Below are 18006 nucleotides of genomic sequence, written 5' to 3'. Positions count from 1 at the left end.
TTTTTTTTTTTTGCCAGCATGTGCAGAGGCACCGGCAGCAGCCAAGCCACCACAGCTTTTCCTGCAGGTGATTCTTGGTGGGGTTGGGACCTCCTGAGCAGTGCAGGGACGGGACAGCCCCGCAGGAACGAGGGGACAGCTGGGTGTGCAGGACCCACGTCCCTCCTCCCTTGTGGAGCAGGACGGGAGGGACAGCGTGGCTTGGTCCTACAGCACCAGGGTGCTGCCCTGGGCCTCCCTGTGCTGCTCTGGGTGGCTCGGACCCATCTGCTGGGATGTCTTAACCCCAAACCCTGTGGGGTGCGGACAGGGAGGCTCAGGCACACCAAGCTGTCCTCAGCCAGCACCCATGGGTGCTGTGGGAGGAGCTGCCCTCCAGATGCAGCTTCCCCACCAGTGCTGCCCCCCAGGAGTGCAGACACCTGACACGAGGGACGTTTGATTACTTGTTAGTGCCCTGCCAGCCGGCCGGGCTGCGGGGGGCTCCGGGCGCGGGCACACGGCTGGGAGCGGGTGGGCATCCGCGAGCCGGAGGAGCCCAAAGCTGAGAAACGGTCCCCAAAATCGATGTCACTTCGAGGCTTCAGGAGCCTCACAGGGCACGGGCACGGCCCCAGGGCCGTAGGTCCCACCCTGTCACCTCCACCTCGCTGGAGGGGAGCAGAGGTGGGAGCAGGAGGCATCAGGGAAGGGGACGTGGCAGCGGAGCCGGGCTCGGGGCCGGGGCAGGAGGCGTTGGTCTTGCTGGATGGTGGGGAAAGAAAAAAAAGGGGAAGGGGAGGTTTGAGAACAGGGTCCCGCAGGGCTTGGGCTGCAAGGGTGTTGCTGGGGCCGGGGGCTTTGCGAGGAGCTGGCCAGGGTGGGACACATCGGGCCGGGCTGGTGAGCGTGGGCTGGGGGGTGCCGGGGCTGTGGGGTGCTGGGACTGTGGGGTGCTGGGGCTGGGGGGTGCTGGGGCTGTGGGGTGCCGGGGCTGGGGGGTGCTGGGGCTGGGGGGTGCTGGGGCTGGGGGGTGCTGGGACTGGGGGGGTGCTGGGGCTGAGGGGTGCCGGGGCTGGGGGGTGCTGGGGCTGGGGGGTGCTGGGGCTGGGGGGTGCCAGGGCTGCAGGGTGCCAGGGCTGCAGGGTGCCAGGGCTGTGGGGTGCTGGGGCTGTGGGGTGCTGGGGCTGTGGGGTGCCGGGGCTGGGGGGTGCCGGGGCTGGGGGGTGCCGGGGCTGGGGGGTGCCGGGGCTGTGGGGTGCCGGGGCTGCAGGGTGCCTGTGACCCTGCACCCGCTGCTCCGGGGATGCAGCCGCGAAACTGCGTTAAAGGTCGGACGGGGTGCTTAGGGACGCGGTTTCGTGGGTGATATCGGTGGCAGGGGGACGGCTGGACCGGGTGACCTCGGAGGCCTTTTCCAGCCTTTTCATTTCCACGAACCCGCGGCTCCGGCCCCGCGGGGCTCTGGGCAGGGCCGGGAGCGGCCGGGAGGGGGCAGCGCCGGGCCGGGGAGCGGCTGCGGGGAGCGGGGCGGGCGCTGGGGGGGGCGCGGGGGGGGGGGGGCGTGGGGGGCGGGTGCGTGGGTGGGTGCTGGGGTGGGTGCGTGGGGGGGGGTGGGTGCATGGGGTGGGTGGGTGCATGGGAGGGGTGCTGGGGGTACATACATGGGGTGGGTGGGTGCAGGGGTGGGTGCATGGGGGTGTGCTGGGGGTGCATGGGAGGGGTGCTAGGGATGCATACATGGGGTGGGTGGGTGCTGGGGTGGGTGCATGGGGGGGGGGTGGGTGCATGGGGTGGGTGCATGAAGGTGCGTGGGGGGGTGCTGGGGGTGCATACATGGGGTGGGTGGGTGCTGGGGTGGGTGCTGGGGGTGCATGGGGGGGTGCTGGGGTGCATACATGGGGTGGGTGGGTGCTGGGGTGGGTGCTGGGGGTGCATGGGGGGGTGCTGGGGTGCATACATGGGGTGGGTGGGTGCTGGGGTGGGTGCTGGGGGTGCGTGGGGGGTGCTGGGGGTGCATACATGGGGTGGGTGGGCGCTGGGGTGGGTGCTGGGGTGGGTGGGTGTTGGGGTGGGTGCATGGGGTGGGTGGGTGCATGGGGTGGGTGCTGGGGTGCGTGGGGGGTGCTGGGGGTGCATACATGGGGTGGGTGGGCGCTGGGGTGGGTGCTGGGGTGGGTGAGTGCATGGGGTGGGTGCTGGGGTGGGTGCATGGGGTGGGTGGGTGCATGGGGTGGGTGCTGGGGGTGTGGGGGGGGGGTGCTGAGGGTGCATACATGGGGTGGGTGGGTGCATGGGGTGGGTGCTGGGGGTACATACATGGGGTGGGTGGGTGCTGGGGTGGGTGCATGGGGTGGGTGGGTGCATGGGGTGGGTGCTGGGGGTGCGTGGGGGGTGCTGGGGGTGCATACATGGGGTGGGTGGGTGCATGGGGTGGGTGCTGGGGTGGGTGCATGGGGTGGGTGGGTGCATGGGGTGTGTGCTGGGGGTACATACATGGGGTGGGTGGGTGCTGGGGTGGGTGCATGGGGTGGGTGGGTGCATGGGGTGTGTGCTGGGGGTACATACATGGGGTGGGTGGGTGCTGGGGTGGGTGCATGGGGTGGGTGGGTGCATGGGGTGTGTGCTGGGGGTGCATACATGGGGTGGGTGGGTGCTGGGGTGGGTGGGTGCATGGGGTGGGTGCTGGGGTGGGTGCATGGGGTGGGTAGGTGCATGGGAGGGGTGCTGGGGGTACATACATGGGGTGGGTGGGTGCTGGGGTGGGTGCTGGGGGTGCGTGGGGGGATGCTGGGGGTGCATACATGGGGTGGGTGGGTGCATGGGGTGGGTGCTGGGGTGGGTGGGTGCATGGGAGGGGTACTGGGGTGGGTGCATGGGAGGGATGCTGGGGGGTGCATACATGGGGTGGGTGCGTGGGGTGAGTGCTGGAAGTTAGTGCCTGGGGTGCATGCATGGGGCGGGTGCTGGGTATCCATGTATGGGGTGGGTGCGTGGGGTGGGTGCTGGAAGGGAGTGCAAGGGGTGAGTGCTGGGGATGGTTTCGGGGGGTGCCTGGAATGGATGCTGAGGGTGGGTGAGAGGGTTGGGTGCTGGAAGGGTGTGCCTGGGGTGCGGGCATGGAGTGGGTGCTGCAGGTGGGTGCATGAGATGGATGTTGGGCGTGCAGGTATGGGGTGGGTGCATGGGGTGGGTATGGGAAGGGAGTGCAAGGGGTGAGTGCTGGGGATGTGTTCGGGGAGTATCGGGAGTGGGTGCTGGAGGTGGTGAAGGGGTGGGTGTGCAGGATGGGAGCCTGGGACAGGTGCTGGGAGTGGGTGAGAGGGTTGGGAGCTGGAAGTGAGAGCCTGAAGCTGGGGTATACGTGGGGTGGGAGCTGGGGGTGGGGTGGGTGCAGGAGGTGGGTGAGTACGGTGTGTCCGGGTGGGGTGGGTGCTGCAGCTGGCTTCTGGGGTGTCTGGGGTGGGTGCTGGAAGTGCATGGGGAGTTGAGAGTGGGTGTCTGGGGTGGGTGAGTGGGTTTGGGTGAAGGAAGTGGGGTGCACAGGGTGGGTGTTCGGGGTGGGTGGGGTGAGGGATGGCGGGGATGGGGTGGGTGAGTGGGGAGGGGGGTGCGGGATGGGTGCCTGAAGCAGGTGCTAGTGATGGGTATTGAGGTGGGTGCCCGGGGTGGGGGCAGGGGTGTGTTCAGTGGGTGGGGTGGGTGCCGGGGGGGCTGTGGGAGGCAGTCGGGCCCCGCTGGGAGGTGAGGGCAGGACCTCTTCACAGGTTGTGGGACAGTGACAGGAGGGACAAGGGGCCACGCAGCCTGGGCCGGTGCAAAGAAGCTTTGTCCCCCACCCTGACCTAGGCATCCCCTCAGTGGCTGCTCCCAGCTGCCTGTCCACAGCAGGGGGGCAACGTGGAGAGGTGGAGGCAAGGGAGAGGGCGAGCAGAAGGTCCCAAATTGCATCTCCCAGCCCTGCTGCACTGCTCGGCGCTGCACGCTTCGCCCTGCACACACAGGGCAAGCCAACACCTCTGATACCTGTGCAGGCGCAGAGCCTCCCTTGGCAGAGCCATCGTCCTGCATGGGCCCTGAAGATGCTCAGCTACCTCCCGCCAACTACAACACTAAAACAGCATCTCCGGCAGATGGATGGCGTCTTTATATATCCAGTGCTCACTTTCTGGGGGGGGCTGCTGCCATGCCAGTTTGCTTCCCCCAGATGGTGCCTGAAGCAGTGGAGGGGATGGCTGGGGATAGGGCTGCGTGACGGCCGTTCGGGAAAGCAAACCAGAGCAGACCGAGCTCTGCCGCAGCGCGTGGGGCTTCTCGGCCATCAATCATTTACTGCCGTTAATTTTTAATGTGCAAAAATCTCTCTAAGTAAGGAGCCCGGCGTGGAGCGAGGCTGATGATTAATTCAGGCAGTGACGCGCCAGGGGCTGCAGCTTGTGCGGGGTCCCGCTGCTGGGGACCGGCCACGGAGCAAACGGGGCGGCTGGGAGGGGACAGAGCTGCCGTGGCCGGTGTCACACATCGCTGTCACAGCCCCAGCTGGGTCACAGATAAGCGGTGCTGCGGTGGCACTTTGTGGTGTCCGCCCCGGCACTGGCTGCAGTGGGAGCTGCTCAGAGCGGGGTCACCCTCAGCCCTTCCTCCCACTCAAACCTCCCGTGGGGTTTTGGAGAGGGTGAGCCAAATCGAGAGGCCGGTAGTGAGTATGAGTTACCCAGGGAATAACCTATAAACAGCACCGGGATGGGGAAAAAAGCACTGGATGTTTTTTTGTTCCGGCGAATGGCCCAGCTGTGCTGCTCACAGCCCAGAGCTGCGCAGTGCAAGGGCAGGGCTGAAACTGGCTACGAGGAGCTGTGCCAGCAGGGGGGCACGCGTGCCCCTGCTAAAACAGCTGCCATTTCGGAAGTAGATGGAGAAGGTGTTAATGAAAACCCTGGGACTGTTGAGCCTCTAGTCCCAGGGTTTTAAAATTTAAAATTTTAAGTATTTGAGGAGCTCTGTTTACCATTCTTGCCTTCTAGTCAAAAGGCAGTTGGGGGTGTGCTATTTTGGGAGGGACGTGGGATCTACCCCCCAGTGACCCCTAACAGATGCTGTCAGTGTTGGCCGGCACAGCAATGTGCGATTTCTCTGGTTCAGCTGAGTGCTCCAAGGCACCGTTCTGCTGCCTGCAGCCACCCCTGCCCACGCGCCTCTTGTCTTACTCAGGGAGTAAGAGCTGAGTCCCTACAACCACGGCACGGGGCCAGCCGGCCCTGCGCGGGACTTCGCAGAAGAACAGGACATGCAATGAAAGCTTTTTTAGGAAATACGTGAGTCAAAAGCACCAAACGGCTGCTTGAGCTGTGAGGTCTTTGTGACTTGAACGTCACTTATCTTCTGGTCACAAAACCTCTCTCCGTATCTTCGTCACCGTGACTCACTCTGGACGGACGGAGCGGCTGCGTGCAGTTACAGGTACCTCGCCTCTGAGCTGCACCTTGATGCAAAACTCTAAAGGGAGCTTTTTTTTTGGTGGGCCAAGCTTCTGACAAGTGGCCCATGGTCAGGCTGGAGGGGAGCGGTGCGGGGGGGCAGCAGGAAGCCTCGCCGTGCTGCACGAGCGTGACAAAATCAAGCAGATTTGCAAGTCCCCAAATTCCAGACACGCCACAGGAAGGAGCGATAATGGAAGGACTCTGCTTTCGGGAAGGCGAGCTTAAATAATTAAGAGGAATAGCGAGGTAGAAACGAATGCACAGAAGGTTTGGGGCTCCCTGGAAGGGAGCAGAGATGGAAGGAATGGCTTTGCTACAATATTCATAAAGCTCGAAAGGCAACGGTACAAGTGCCTGCAAGAAGGGTTACTGCGTGAGCTTCTCTCCTCTGGCACTGCTGGGGCCCAGGGTGCTCCCAGGAGGCAGAGGGGGCTTGGGGGTAGCCGCATGCCTCGTGGCTCTTTGCTGACAATGCCACGTCCAGGAGGACGCTGCAGCCCAGCCCCAGCCCACTGGGGGCTCGTGCCACCCCCAGCCCCTTGTCCTGCACCACAGATTTTAGCAACCCCTCTTCCCTGGCCAGGGATGAGGAGCTGGGAAGGTACTGGGGGGTACTGGGGATGGTATTGGGCATTGATCCTGTACTGGGCTTGGTACTGGGGATTAACATTTGGCCTTGGTCCTGGTACTGGGTAAGTGGTATTGGTACTGGCCCTGGGTATGGGATATGGACACTGGTGCCGGGTATGAGTTATGGGTGCTGGATATGGAGTATGAGTACTGGTACTGGGTATGGGGTGGGCACTGGTACTGGGTATGGGTTATGGGTGCTGGATACTGGGGATGGGCACTGGTACTGGGTATGGGGTATTCACACTGGCACTGGGCATGGGATACGCATACTGGGCATTGATAGCGTTACGTGGATTTGGTACTGGGGATTGGTACTAAGTATGGGTAGCGGTACTGGGAATCAGCTTTGGGTGTAGGTCCTGGTACTGGGCACGGGGTGTTGGTACTGGGTTCTGGTCCGGCTCCTGGTGACTCACACTGCTCTCGGTGCTGGGTACTGGTGCTGGGCACTGGTACAGGAGCCTGGGCCTTGGGGTTAGTGCAGGTTTGGCGCTGGGCAGAGCACGATCGATGTGTGTTTGCATGGAGAGGGATGGCCCCGGCCACAGACCCAGCCACACGTGTCCCTGTCCCCTCCCACCGTTGGGACTCGCTCCCTGAGGCCCCAGCAGTGCTCTTGCCTGCTCTGTTGGAGACCCGGAGACCCTCCAGCTAAAAGCCCCAAACCTCTCCCCTTTCCCAGCCCATCAAAGAGTTCGCACGTGAGCCTGGTGCCAGCGGCTGCACCAGGACAAGGAGCAGCAGCCGCTCTGCAGGGCCAGAACACCCCAGCTGAGCCTGAGATAATAACTGGTAACGAGTGAATTATCCAGCTGTCCTGTGGAACAGCAGCCTCCTGCCCTGCCTGCTGACCCCACAGCACCCTGCAGCCAGCCCAGTTTGCTGGGGCTGTACCCAGCCCTGCTTTTTTCCTTGAGCTTGCAAAACCTCGGCAACATCCCCTGCTCCGCCGGAGCCAGGCGTTGCTGCACCAGGTGGGAGCGCAGCCCCCCGCACGACTTCTCACCCAGGGCCTGGTTCCCGAATGGTCCATTAATATATCGGGCTGTTTGCCACCTCCGCTGTATCCCAGGTGTCCTGCTTTAGGCTGCTTGTCCCAAAGAAGTGGGGAAGAGGGTCCCCCGGCCGTGCCCCTGTTTGCCCCCCCCTTTCCTGCCGCCTGCCAGAGATGGGTCTCTCTCAGAACCGAAAGAATTGGTCCACAAACAGCGCTGCAAGGAAGGTGAAAGGTGCTGGAGCCAGAGGGAGGGGGGCTGCCCCCTGGAAGGTCCCAGGCAGCTCAGGCTGCTCTGAGCACAGCCCCTTGCTGCCACCCCAGCTATGTGCAGTTTTGCCCTGACTTTCATCGCCCTCAGCCAAGCCAAGAACTTCCCGCATGGGTCCCTGCTGTGCCATGGGCAGCGTTGCCAAAACTCCCCAAGTTGCCGCTTTCCTTGCTCAGAAACAGGGCTGGCAGCTTGAACAAGCTGCAGACAGCTGATCTCTCTTGCATTTCTTCTCTCCGTATGTTCCCCGTTTTCAGGGGGCTTGGTTGGCCCAGGACAGCACGAAGCAGAGCCACGAACATCTGGAAGGCAGAACCCAATGGGCCTGGGCTTTTTTGGCTGCTAGGGAAATGGCGACCCCAAGATTTGGCCCCCGAGGTGTTTCTGTTCCCAGCGCTGGCTCAGCAGCAATGCCCCAAGCACGCCGTGGCAGGCCCCGGTCTCACGGCGCGTTCACGCATGTGCTTGCTCCTAAATGAGCAACTGCTGCTCTCCAAAGCCTGTGCATGGCATTAACTGTGCTGCGCTGAGCCCTTTATGCTCGATAAACACCTTTGGGAAATGTGTGCTTTCCAAATGCCTGCTTGTCTGGAGCTGTGTTTTTTCAGAGGAAAAAAACAAGCAAGCTACTGCCTTTTCTTTCCAGTAGGCAGGGGAAGGTTTTTGCCTGGTTTGATGTGCCTGCAGACATTTATTGCTGCGTTAATGTGAAGTCTGGCATGCTTCATCATGGCTGCTGGCACAGAAAATACCGCCCTGCCCTGGGGCTGCGTGCTTGAGCTCCGCTCTCGGGACTCTGCTCTGCACCAGCCCCACATCTTGCTCGGTCACCGCCACCTGGCACCATGCAAGAGACCTGCCAAATCCTTTGGTTGCGGCCGTGGCTATGAAATCCCACGGAGCTCCTGCAGAAGGAGCACGGCAGAGCCCTGCGGACAGCTGGCGGTGATGGGGATGAGGAACGGCAGCCGCAGACACGCTGCAGACACCAGCGTCGCAGTGCAGGGCTCGGCGAGCCCCCGAGCCTCGGGTAAATGCTGTGGGGAGGGGACCCGAGGCTGACCTGTGGCCCTGCAGAGACCCAGGCTGGTGGCAAGGGAGGGGGCGCCCCTGCCATGGCCTCAGGACCCCCAAATCTGCCCCTTTCCCAGCCTGCAGCCCCTGACGCTTGCCATGCACCGCAGGCACGTCCCGTGGGGTCCAGCTCCATCAAGCCCTCTAGCCGCAAGCTGTCACGGGAAGAGACATTTTGCTGTCCCTCCCCAAGCCAGGCTTTGCTTTGCCCGTGCTGGCGGGTGGGTGCCAGCAGCGGGAGCCTCCCTTGTGCTGCAGGGAGCAGCGGCGTGGGGCAAGGACACGCGAGCAGGACCAAGCTACTGCGGTCTCTTGGGGTTTCTCTGGGACCAGCAGCAGACCCAAGGCTGGGATGTGAGCCACGCTGCCTGGCCAGGCTCGCTGAACCCCGAGGAGCAGCCTTCAGCCTTGCAGCCCCGCCGTGCCCAAACCCAGCGGGCTGCTGAGCACCAGAGAAGCTCTGCGCTGTGGCTCATAACCCACCTGCTTGCTGAGCTCTGTCGCCATGGAGATGGCTACTAATGAGGCTGGGCTGTTAACGAGGTTCCTGGTCATTTGCTTGCCCTCCTCTTGCTGTGGCTCATCACAGCCATCAGCAGGCTCGGGACTGCCCCAGCTTTCCCCATGTCCCCAAACCCCCGGGGACAGGAGCCCCTGGTGGCCCTTGGCACCTAGCAGGGTGAGGACAGACTGAGTTTGCACAAGCTGGGACCGTCTTCAACCTCTCTGCCTTCAGCGATGGAGCTGGTGGGTGGCACGGATGGCACAAGGACCGATGTCACAACAGGGGAGTGAAGATGTCCCCGGGGGGCCCAGCATCCCTCATCCCAGGGGGTGCCAAGCGTGGAGGGTAGCTGCGAAGCATCCTGTGTGCACTGCCAGCCCCCGGGAGGACACAGCACACGCAAATGTCCCTCCATCCCGACCAGAAGGGCAGCTTTTCCTCTCGGGGCCACTGGTCCCGAAGCTGGGCTCATGAAGCTGCCCCCCGCCGCCCGCTCACACCACGCTGCCTCTGCCTGCACCGCGGGTTGGCACCGTGATGCTGCAGCAATGGAAACCAAGCAACATGCGGAGCCCCAAACATCGCTGGGAACAGCCTAAAAGTCCTTGGTAATTCAGCAAGGAAATTGTGTCAGGCTATTTATAGGAGCTCCTCGCAGCCGAGGCATTGTGCTCGCTCCTCAGCCTGGGGAAGAGCCTGCTGCTGGGGGGGAGCAGCCGTGAAGCTCCTGGTGGGCCACCCGTGCTGCAGCGGGGACGAAGGCTGAGCCCTGTGGTTTGGCAAAAGGCATCGCTCACAGCTGAACCCAGGGCATTTGAAGGGGCGTCAGGGCTTTCACCAAAAACTGTGTTGCCCTCGGATGGTAAAAGCCCCCCCCCCCGCACTGCTCTGGCCCCAGCCCCAGCTTTGTGCTCGGAGCGCGGCAGGAGCTGGGCAGCGAGCCCCTGGGGCTGGGAGGTTTTGGTGTGTGCCCCCTGCCACCACCCCGGGGAGGGCAGGTCCCCACTGGCCCCCGGGGAGCAGGGCAATGTTGGTGGCGATGCCACCGTGCCCAGGAGCACGCCCGAGCAGGGGGTTCCCAGATGCTGGAGTGGGGGCTGGCCGGGGGTCTCAGCAGCGAGGGGAGACGAGAATGGGGTTGCAAAAGCTGCTTAAGGGATTTGAATTCTTAATCCCCATTAGAAATTGATGTCCAAATCCCTGGAGTGGTGGAAAATCCCGCCCCAGAAGTTCATTTTTTTCTTAAAACCAGAAAGAAACACAAGCTGCAAGCGTGCGGGGCTGGCAGCCCGTGAGCTGGGCAGAGGCAGCCTAATTTCCTCTCCACGCTGGGACATTTCTCTTCCGAGCTGGCTGTTGTAAAGCCTGGGGACACAGGACCTCACCCCACTGACTGCTCTTCCCTCTCTGAGCCGGCCGTCAGTGGCTCCTCAGCATCCTACTCCCAGATATTTGGGAAAATATTTCCCACTTCTGTGACGCAAGAGCATGGTTTGGGAAGCAGCCGAGCAGGCACCCTTTGTGAAGCTGTGTGGGTTGTTTTGCTTTGAAAGTAACTCCCATCTGACTTAGCAAAGGGCTAAGCTAATTTTACACATGACTTGCTTTCGCACCTTTAAGAAGGGGCAGTTCCTTTCTCGATGAGCAGAGCATATGGCAGTTAAATCGATTATTTGCTGAATGAGTGAGAACACGCAGCACTAAAACGTGAGCATTGGAAAAGAGCTGCAGAAGTAAATTGATTTTTTTTTTCTCCCTGTGCAGATATGGCCAAATATACCCAGTTACATGTGTGTCTGTGGACTGCAAATATTGAATTTGGTTGTTCCCTTACACCGAGACTCGCCGACAAGGATCACAGGGAAAAAGCCACGGCACAAGCTGCTGTCCCAGCCCGCGTGGGGCCGTGGGTCTCTGCCGGAGCATCCCCGGCCCTTGGCGGTGCAGGGGGTCGGTGCTGCCTCCGTGCGTGGCTGGTGATCGTCACCAACATCCTTGCCGCGAGGGAGCCAGGCGCTGTCAGTTCGCGTGACGTTTTAATTCAGGTTAATGAAAGGGCTGGGGCAGGAACAAACAAGCAGACAGTCTCCCCAAAGCAGGCAATGCGAGAGCCGAACCCAAGCTGACAACCGCCTGCGGGTGACGGCCGGTGTTTGGGTGCTGCAGTTGGAAATGCTGCGGCTGCGTGGGGCACCAAGACAACCCGCACCCCTCCGAGACCCTGTGCACCCACACACCGACCCGGCACCCCCCCGAGACCTTGTGCCGGCTCGCCTGGCGGCGGGAGGTTGGGGGTTTGGGTTCGGGGTTTTAACGAGGCACGATGTGGGTGCGCTCGGACACGGTGCAGGGGATCTCTGCCGTGGGCAGACCCCACGGGGGCACCTCCAACGTGCCGGGCCCCCAGCACCTGCCTCGACACTGCCGGCTTGTGCCAACAAGCTGCTTTCATGCCTGCTCCAAATGCAGGACAAGCCCTGAGGCGGGCAGGATCCGGCACCTGGACAGGGGGATTCGGACCGTGGCTGGGGGGGGGGTCTGGTTGCTGACCACCCCCGCTGGGATGGAGGGGGATGCTCGGGGCCATGCACCGTTCCTGGGGGCTCTGTGCGCAGAGTGTGAATTATTTCTCATTTTTGCTGTAAAACTGCACTTCCGAGGGATGCGTTCATGAAATATAAATGTGAGAGCTTGGAGAGGAACAGAGGGTCTGCGCACGCAGCCTTTCCTATCGCAGCTGTGGTTAATAATGTATGGCTTCCCTAACGAGGGCTGTGGTCTGAGAGCACTGAGCACCCCGGGTGCTGGCAGGGCTCCCCCCAGCACCCTGTCCCCAGTGCTTCACCCGCACTGACAGGCAAGGCCCCTACCACCGCTGGGCAGGATCTGTCCAAGGCTCGGCATCGTCACGGGGTGCTGGGCCTGGTCCCCAGCAAGGACGGGTGGGGATGGGTGGGGGTGGGTGGGGGTGGGTGGGGGTGGGTGGGGGTGGGTGGGGGTGGGTGCCAACTGGTGGGGATGAGTTAGCAACGGGTATGTGATGGGTGGGGACTGGTGGCAATGGGTTGGTGTTGGGTGGTGATGGGTGGGTGACGAGTGGCATTGGCACCATAAAACTTCCCAGATATGGGGCAGAAAGGGTGAGAAGGGTGATGGCCTGCTGGGGGGTGGGTACATCTGCATGAAAACTTCTTTTCTCAACCATCCCCGGGTGAAAGCCTCACTTTCTGTAACACCCACATCTCCTTGCAGGGAAGATGACCCAGAAGAGTTCATTTTGGGTTAGCTGGCACTGAGTCTGTGTCCAGGAGCTGCTGGGCCAAGGTTCAGGGGGGAAGGGACCAGCTTGTGCCCACGTGGAGGTCAATGCTGAGCTGTGCCAGGGCCAGAGCAGTGACGGGACAGGGCTGTGATAGGAGCATGACTCCTGAAGCAACGGCATGCAGGCACCATGGGCATGGCTGGCACATGATGCCTTCTGTTCAAAACGATGATGTTGCAAGGCAAGGCTTTAAAGTCCTGTTGGGAAACACGGGTAGCTGGGGCTGTGGGTGGTGGGGAGAGGAACAACCTTCATCCAGTGATGCTTGAAAGCAAAGGAGCCCCCAGCCCAGCCTGGGCAGGCAGAGCTCAGCGGGAGAGGTCGCTCCTGGAGCCAAGGTGGATCCAGCCCTTGCTGGAGGACGGGGACAGAGAGAGGCTGAGAAGGTCTCACAGAGGAGACTCAACCTGGGTAGGATGCCCCAAAAGGCAGGGTGTGGAGCTGTGGGGTACAGATGGGTGTCGGTGCACAGCTGGGTGGTGGTGCACAGGTTGGTGTTGGTGCAGGGGTTGGTGTCAGTGCACAGCCGGGTGATGGTGCACAGGTTGGTGTTGGTGCACAGGTTGGTGTCAGTGCACAGCCGAGTGATGATGCACAGCCCACCGCATCCTTTGCTACCCCGCCTGGCAGGAGGTGACGCTGATGCTGCCCTCGTCACCGCCCCCAGGGACGGTGCCTGGGTGGGTGTCCCCAGGCAGAGGCTGGCCCTGGGGCCGGCAGCGGGGCCAGGTGAGGTTCCCAGTCCCCACCTGCTGGGCCCGGGCTGGGCCTCCCCCTCCTGGCTCCTGCTCTGCTTTCAGCTCAGCTCGAAAACAACCCCTTTGTTTTCTTTAGTTCCTTTCCTAATTTAGACAGCCCCAAGGCCCCGCGGGCAGATAAAGGCAAGTTTATTCCTTCCCCCTGTTTATGGCTCTGCTGGAACACGCTGCTCCTGCAAATATTACATCAAGGGGACGAGGAGAAGGCTCGGCTTCGCCAGCACGGCCTCCCTCTCACCCAGATCCGCGCATCGCCGCTCACCGCCCCGACCCCAGCGAGGGACCCGGCCGGGCTCCCGCTGCGCTCGGCTTGGTGGCAGCGGCTCTCCGCCTGCCAGCCCCTGTGCCACTGGTGCCCTCGGCTCCTTGTGCCCCGCGTGGGACACACGTCCCTGCCGCTTCCTCGGCCACGCGGGCAGCGCTCGGTTCCATCCCTGCCTGAGAGCAGCCCCTGGGGGGGTGTGTGGGGGGGTGTCCCAGCAGAGCCCCCAGTGCCAGGCGTGGGCATGGGGGTGTCCCCGCCACCGCGCCGGCAGCGTGCTGCCGCCCAGGCTGTCGCAACGAGCCACGAGGCTGGGAGCTGTGTTTGCTTTGCTGGAACAACGTGTCACCGCCGGCCGAGCCTCGGTTGCATCATCCCGACGGGGACGGGAGAGCGGTGCCCAGCCTCCGTCCACGAGGCCGGGAGATGGGGTGCAGGAGCCTCCCCCCCCCCCACACACACACCCTGGCCATAAAGCCCTGCAGGAGATTGCGTCGGGGGTTTCAGCACTTCCCAGGGCAGCGGGGTGATGAGCCGCCACCCCTGGGCTGCCCCAGTCTGGGCTTGAAATCACTGGCAGCAAAGTGAGCCCCAAAAGCCCCTCAGCGGGACGGGCAGCTGGATGGACAGACAGATAGACATGTCCAGCGGGACGGGGGCGATGGGGACCGCTTCCTCCCTCCTTCCTGAGAGGTGGAGGCAGCGATGAAAACCTGTGGTGACCAGCACCTGGGCACACACGCAGCTGCTCGCCAGCAGGATTTGCCTCGAATGCAATTTTTTTTTTACTAAAAACCTGTCTTTTTACAGAGCTCCTGACCCCAGGCCAGCCTCAGCACCGCCTCCTGCACGAGGATGGATCCCTGGGAGCACAGGTGCTGGGGTGACTTTGGGGATCTCCATCAGCAACGTGGGCCACCCTTGCGTGAGAGGACATCACGTTCCCCCGAAATCAGCCTGGAGGCTGGGAGCAAGCTCGTCCCAGAGGGTCAGGGACACCCCGAGAGGTGCTGGACCCTGAGGGAGAGGTGGTGTGAGGACAGCAAAGGAAATCAGAGATACGGGCGGGAAATAACAAACGTGAGTCAGAAGAGAAGCACGCACACAAGGGCAGCTTGGGGAAGCTAATCTGCAAGAAGATAACGCTGCCGGGGTGGGGGAGATCAGACATGAGCTCGTCGGAAGGGAGAACCAAGGCTTTCAAAACCCCAGCGCCCATCATGGGGCTGTGCATCATGCCTGGCTGCGTCACCCGTGGGTGCTGGGGGCAGCGTGGGCTGGAGCCGTGCTCGGCACCCGGCCTTGGATGCTGTGGACAGCACGTGCGTGTCGGGGCACGCCAGCAGCCTCCGAAGGTTTCCAAAGCCCCTGAAATCCCACCCCGGGTGCTGATCCCCCTGCAGACAGGGCTAGCCCCCGCACAGCCAGCCTGCTTTTAGTCTGGTGGAGATTAAGCTCCCTGGGGGCCTAATGGCAATTCTTTTGGCACGCGTTCAGCAAGCCTTAATCCATCTTATCTCCTCTCTGAAAGGATGAACTCGGTGCCTCTCCAAGTGCTCAATGGGGAGCAGAAGCGGCGGGAGCCCTGGCAATGCGCAAGCTCCCTGGGGATGCCCTACATACGGCAAGGAGGCGGCAGGGCAGAGGCCAGAGCAATTTGGCAGCCTGGGAGGAGGCAGGGGATCAGGCCCGGACGGCAGGGAGGCTGACACGGGCTGCCCCACGCAGCAGCGCCTTTCTCCCCGGTGCTGGTGTCACTGGGAGTCTCGGCTGGATTACTGGGAGCACTGGTTTCCTTGGGATGTGCCTGGGTGTGAGCCAGGGGTGGCTTCTGGACGGGGCATGAATTGGCCCTGCGGTGGCACATCGCCGCTCCCTCCACGCAAGGGCTCCCACGCCAGCACCGGCGCCATCCCATCCGCCGGGCTCCCTTGGTCCCCGGGGATGTCCCCGTTCCCCACGGTGCCGGGACTCCTGAGAGCACCCCGGCACAGCGGCGCGTGGGGCCGTGCTCCCACTGCTGCTCTCACACTCGGGCACGCAAACCCCGAACCTGCCTTGCTGCAAACCTGTCCTGACACCACTAATAATAACCGCGTTAATTGCGCAGCTCTGCCTGATTCGTTTGGTCAGCTCCGTGGCTCGCTGTCACAGGCACGCCAACGAGGGCTGGCGTTTGCCTCCCTGGCCGCCGTCTGGAGCACGGAGCCGTGTCTGATACCCAAGGGCACCGCGGCTCAGCCCAGCGCCGACGCACGGCCCCAGGACTCGTGGCGCAGACGCCCTCCAAGTGCACCGAGCACCTCCAGCGCCAGCCCCCGAAGGGGACAGGCTGGGGCGCAGCCAGACAGCCTGTCCCAAACCCCCCATCGCCGTGGGATCTGCCCTTCCCGAGCCCCTTCCACATGAAAGCAGAGAGGACAGCGAAACCATTTGCACAGCTTGAAATTCTCCGCTTTTCCTGGTCAAAGCTCTGCTGGCAGTGGGTGTTTGGGGACTTCGTTTCGGTGACAGATGGCCCAGGGGCTCGCTGGCTCCTGCCCCAGCACCAGACCAGCGTGCTGGGTCCCCAGGGCTATGCGTGCCTTCACAGGGAGGTTTCCTTCCCGCAGTCGGGTTCATGGCTGTGGCGAAATGGCTGGGGACAGTGGCAGGAGGCGGCAGTGGCGCTTTACGCCCCTTGCACTCGTGACGCTGCGAGGTGGGACTGAACCCACCAGCCCTGCTCCAGCCTCCCGTGGTTTTGCACCATTTGCAGAGGGAGTCCCCGCTGGTGATCGTGTCGTGGGCTGCGGCCAGCCCCGTCCCCAGCCCTAGACGCTTACAAAATCCCAGCACGGACCGTGCCCTCCTAACCGTGGGATTCGAATGAAGGAAAACAGCCCCGGGCAGGAGGGGTGGTGGTGGCTGCAGCTTTCCAACATGCTCGAGTAACTTGTTTGTGCTCTTCGGCTGTGGGAGCTGTGGGCTCGGGTGGGCTGGTCTCACCTGCACCATGAAGCATCACCAAAAGCTGCTGGGGCTGCGGTTTGGGTGCAGCGAGGCTGCCGGCGCCGAGGGAGCCGAGGCACGCGCGGGGCAGGCGAGCCGCTGCGGTCCCCAGTGTGGGCGGCAAGGCTTTTGGTTTCCAGTTTGCTTGTTGAAACCAGAAAAAAATAACCACACTGGGGAGAAGGGAAAAAAAAAAAAAAAAAGAGCTATTTTGGTGGGAAGGAAATATTTTTGCTGAAACATTTCACTCTTGCAATTAGCCACACGCCCTTTCCCTTGGCTGTGGGTGGTGGGAGATGCTGCTGGCCGTCTCTCCTTGCACCTCTTGCTCTCACACCTCCCACGGCTGTGGGTAGAAGGCTCAGGGCCCCCGGGAGCCCTGGCACTGGTGGGCGAGCAGCCAGCAGGGCCCTCATGGCCCCCCTGAGCTGTGTGGGGACAGCCCAGCGGTGGCAGTGGGGGGGAAAAGGGTGACAAAAATAGGGGAAGATCCCACGGCTGCAGCATCCCCGGGCGTGCATCCCTGCCCCTGGGATGCATCACAGCGAAGGTGGTGACGATCCCTCCGTGGCCGCAGCCAGCCAGCACCCATGGGTGTTGCCTCTGCTGCCGGATTTCCTGCCGGAGAGCTCTGGCTGGGCCATGGCTCAGCACCGCTGCCCGCCGTCCTTGCTCCCGGCCTTGGGCCTGTTTGCTTCGCATCAAGCCGTGTCCTCACCCCGCCGCCCGTGAGTCAGCGTCTCGGGGCGGCCAAAAAAGCCCTGCAAAGCCCCGCGGGTGCTGCTGGGGTGAAAGCCCAGCCAGCGAAGCCATCCCGCTGCCTGGCCCCCAGCCCCCCTGCCTCCCCAGCGCGGTGTCACGGCAGCTCCCCAGGGATGCGTGAGCCGGGGCACGGCCACCAGCCCTGCCACGGGCTGGAGTCGGAGCGCTGAGAGACCCTCCCCGGGGGTCTCAGAGGCCTTGGCTGGGAAATGCAGCAGCACTTGCAAGCGGCACTCACTCACTCCTCGCCTCCCAAAGCTCCTTTTCCCTCTGGAAGAGGAAATGAGTTAATTGAATGGATGAATTGAGCAAGGATTAATTGAGAAGCAGAAAACAAAGCTGTATATTTGCAAGTGAGACGTGAAGTACGGCAGGACCTGCCCACCACTCTCTGCTGCAGGCGCGCAGAGTTTCTGACCCCGGCTCGTCCCACTCCGGCCCCAGCCACTGGATGCCCTCGTGTCCATTCACGCCCTGCTGCGTTGCATCACCAGTTGAACGCGGGTGCATGCCGTCTCCAAAGCAACTTGCAGCTAAAAATGGGTAGAAAGTTTGATCTGAGCCCTTGCCAAGATTAATTTTTAATTGCTTCTAATTTCACTCTGCTGGGCTTGGCGAGCCCAGCCCGGCAGAAAGGTCGGGTGGCAGGTGCGGGGCTGGGTTACCCACGGGCAATGCTCCGGCCGGATGGCACACCGGCAGTCTGCAGCCCCTGAGGGCTTGGACTCGTCAGCTCTGGCAGCAGACAGGACCAGTGCCCTGCAGTTTTCTGCCTGTCCCCACTACGGTTGTGTGGGTTCCCGGTTCGGCCCCTGCTCCCCATGGCTCTCAGCGGCCCTGGGACCCCCTCTCCATGCCTCCAGCTCATGCAATTCGGCATCTTGATGGAGCCCCTGAAGCCAGGGACTTGCAATTTTTCAGCTGTTGCTTTAGCACATTCAAATGACCCACGTGGTGTTAGAAATTGCCATTAAA

At 62.6% G+C, this 18006-nt stretch overlaps 1 long non-coding RNA gene across 1 annotated transcript; it reads left to right on the top strand.

Annotated features, from left to right (window-relative positions):
* Positions 1–13761: 13761 nt before the first annotated feature.
* On the top strand, positions 13762–17959 carry LOC125184512 (uncharacterized). The gene is made up of 3 exons (XR_007168635.2): positions 13762–13862; positions 14089–14358; positions 14810–17959. It is a non-coding gene; the product is annotated as an uncharacterized lncRNA (long non-coding RNA).
* The last annotated feature ends 47 nt before the right edge of the window (positions 17960–18006 follow it).

The sequence above is a fragment of the Anser cygnoides genome, chromosome 27 (genome assembly GCF_040182565.1).
Source record: "Anser cygnoides isolate HZ-2024a breed goose chromosome 27, Taihu_goose_T2T_genome, whole genome shotgun sequence".
Classification (NCBI taxonomy): domain Eukaryota; kingdom Metazoa; phylum Chordata; class Aves; order Anseriformes; family Anatidae; genus Anser; species Anser cygnoides.
This window is presented reverse-complemented; position numbering and strand designations above follow the sequence as displayed.